The following is a 2,304-nucleotide window of genomic DNA, read 5'->3' on the forward strand; positions in this document are numbered from 1 at the left end:
TAGAATTTACCCTATATTTATTGATTTTGTCTTAAAACTCTAATGGTTGTATCAATTTATTTCAAACATTTTTGAAAAAATATTCTCTATCAATTCCAATCCCGGATTTATTGGTTAGTCGAAAACGTCTGATATGTACTTCATAGCCGATCAATTCTTCCACCTTGTATTAATTTCATCAATTGTTTTTAGATTATTATTTTTTTAAATAAAAAACAAAATATTAGTCATACAGTAACAACTTATTTTCGGATGGAAAGTAATAAGGCATTTTATGGCATGACGATTCTACTTGCAATTTTGAAAACATTGGCATTTGGCAAGTTAGAAAATACAGCGATATAAATTATTAAAAATATTCAATTGTTAACCCTAATGTTTGTTATTGATAATTGCTTGTAGTAATAAAAATCTACAATGAATTGTGTTATATGGTTGATCACGTTTTTGACTTTTGTATATTTAATAGGCTTTAAAAGACGTCAAGATGTAGGTTACAAATTAAATTATGAAAGCAGTTAGTTAGTTAGCATAACAGATCTAACAAAGTACTACAAAAATCTCAACTTTTCAAAAGTACAATAGATCCAACATTTTTGTCAACCTAAATGCAGATACACGCTTCAATTCAAAAACCATAAAACAACTAATTAAAAGAAATTTGAAGAAGATAACGTTTTACTCATCTCAAAACCCAACCATTACCACATCTTAACTCCTAATCAGTTGCAAGCTGCAACCGTTTCAATTAAACTAAATGAATAAATCAAATCAAATAAAATTCAAATTAAGTGAAACAAAACCGAATCTCACCATTCGTAACCATACTCACAATTTCATTATTTTACGTAGAATTAACTCAAATTTTAATATCCAAACCAAACCAAAACGCAGCGCCGATTAATGATTAATTAATCTCTCTAATTACGTTCATCTCAACCTCATAATCTCTCTTTCACCAGTAATGTAACTCCTCACTTCCGCCTTGATCATCTCTTGCATTAATGCAATCAACTCCGGATACAACGCCTCCGATTTCATCTTACTAATTAACGCTTCCTTATCAACGGCCGCATCTGCAGACGAAACGCCGGGCAATCGAAGACTCAAGGCGGTGAACTCACTATCGCAGTCCTCCAACGGCGCCGCGGCGGCGTTCGTCGCTACCGGAAACGAGAATTCCGTCAAATTGTAACCGGAATCGCTGATATCTGAATCGGAACGGCTCAATCCCGATCTCGATCTAGATCCGTCAATTGGACTGCTCAACTTCGCCATCGCCGTGGAGACGTCGCCGCTGCCGTCTCTCCTCAAAACCTGACTCCGCCGCTCCTCCCCTCCTCCGCCGCCGGAGAACCTCCGCTTCAGAGTCGAGTTCCAGTGGTTCTTAATCGCGTTGTCCGTACGTCCGTTGAGCTGCCTCGCGATCGTCGCCCATTTATTCCCGATCTCCGCGTGCGCACGGAGGATAATCGCGTCCTCCTCCGCCGTGAACGCGCGGTGCGCCACCACCGGCGAGAGCTGGTTGCACCACCTCAGCCGGCACGACTTCCCCGATCTCCCGGGGATCGACTTGCTAATCAGCGACCAATTCCTCGCGCCGTGCTGCTGCACGAGTTCACGGAGCCTCGCGTCGTCCTCCGGACTCCACGGCCCCTTGATCCTGTCGCCGGCGTCGCTCTTCCCCGCCGCCATCGAATTTCAATTAATTAATCAAAAAACCCTAACTCAACTGAGTAATCGCGAATCGCGTTCTCTCTATCTCTCTCTGTATATATATATATATAGAAACAAATAAAAATATAGATACAATAAATTTGAACGTATCGAAGTTGGTTGAGAGAGGGGAAGAGAGGGAGGGAGGTATATAAAGCGTGATATGGGTAACTGAAAGAACCGGTTAAAGAGGGGGGGGAGCGTAACGGTTACTGCTTAAGGGTTGAGGGACAGCTGGAAGGACACGTGGCGGGGGAGTGGGCCCGGGCGGTTTTTGAAAAAGATTTCTTCCTTTGGAGCGTTAATTCACCTTATTTGGAGTCGTGCCGTTATGGAAGTTTGCTTTTTTTTTGAGGCTGTCAACCATATTTTTGGTTCTAGTCGTTGGGATTTGATATTATCTTCATCTTTTATTTTCAAATTCAAATTTAAATATTCTTCCAAATCTCACCCTAATTTGTTTACGTCTATTTATGGTATGCTATAATTTCCTTATCCCGTGTACACGTTTAATATAGCTAGATTTTTTAATCTTCAATAGGGATTTAGGAGTAATTCTTATGATAAGATCCTTGACTCTTGCGATTC

The 2,304-nt window shown here is 40.4% G+C and overlaps 1 pseudogene; it reads right to left on the reverse strand.

The window, feature by feature from the left end:
- Nucleotides 1–549: 549 nt before the first annotated feature.
- Nucleotides 550–1,835, reverse strand: LOC125223600 (transcription factor MYB73 pseudogene; annotated as a pseudogene).
- Nucleotides 1,836–2,304: the final 469 nt, after the last annotated feature.

Source organism: Salvia hispanica, chromosome 1 (genome assembly GCF_029641045.1).
Source record: "Salvia hispanica isolate PSC_SH4W2 chromosome 1, Shi_PSC_v1, whole genome shotgun sequence".
Lineage (NCBI taxonomy): Eukaryota > Viridiplantae > Streptophyta > Magnoliopsida > Lamiales > Lamiaceae > Salvia > Salvia hispanica.